Source organism: Musca vetustissima, unplaced genomic scaffold (assembly GCF_032173495.1).
Source record: "Musca vetustissima isolate MV318-11 ecotype Yass unplaced genomic scaffold, APGP_CSIRO_Mvet_v1 utg45651, whole genome shotgun sequence".
NCBI lineage: Eukaryota > Metazoa > Arthropoda > Insecta > Diptera > Muscidae > Musca > Musca vetustissima.
This window is the reverse complement of record NW_026886275.1, coordinates 12,431-13,560: the sequence shown is the minus strand read 5'-3', so window position 1 is coordinate 13,560 and position 1,130 is coordinate 12,431.

Sequence of the window (1,130 nt, the reverse complement as noted above, 5' to 3'; positions counted from 1 at the left end):
TTGAAAAACGCGCTCAAGAACCCCAAAATACCGAAAATTGGGGGTACCCTTATATGGGGGCTATCCGAAAAAATGTACCTATATACATAACTTTTTTGTAGAGAGATTTGGTACCTATTAAGAACCCAATGTATTAAATTTCAGCGTATTCGGTTGAAAAACGCGCTCAAGAACCCCAAAATACCGAAAATTGGGGGTACCCTTATATGGGGCTATCTGAAAAAATGGACCTATATTTATAATTTTTTGTGGAGAGATTTTGTACCTATTAAGAACCCAATGTACCAAATTTCAGCGTATTCGGTAGAAAAACGCGCTCAAGAACCCCAAAATACCGAAAATTGGGGGTACCCTTATATGGGGGCTATACGAAAAAATGTACCTATATACATAACTTTTTTGTAGAGAGATTTGGTACCTATTAAGAACCCAATGTATTAAATTTCAGCGTATTCGGTTGAAAAACGCGCTCAAGAACCCCAAAATACCGAAAATTGGGGGTACCCTTATATGGGGCTATCTGAAAAAATGAACCTATATTTATAATTTTTTGTGGAGAGATTTTGTACCTATTAAGAACCCAATGTACCAAATTTCAGCGTATTCGGTTGAAAAACGCGCTCAAGAACCCCAAAATACCGAAAATTGGGGGTACCCTTATATGGGGCTATCTGAAAAAATGGACCTATATTTATAATTTTTTGTGGAGAGATTTTGTACCTATTAAGAACCCAATGTACCAAATTTCAGCGTATTCGGTAGAAAAACGCGCTCAAGAACCCCAAAATACCCAAAATTGGGGGGTACCCGTATATGGGGGATATCCGAAAAAATTGACCTATATTTATAATTTTTGTGGAGAGATTTTGTACCTATTAAGAACCCAATGTATTAAATTTCAGCGTATTTGGTTGAAAAACTCGCTCAAGAACCCCAAAATACCGAAAATTGGGGGTACCCTTATATGGGGGCTATCCGAAAAAATTTACCTATATACATAATTTTTTGTAGAGAGATTTGGTACCAATTAAGAACTCAAAATACTAAATTACAGCCAATTCGGTGGAAAAATACGATCAAAACCCCCAAAATACTGAAAATTAGGAGGTACCGTTATATGGGGGCTACCA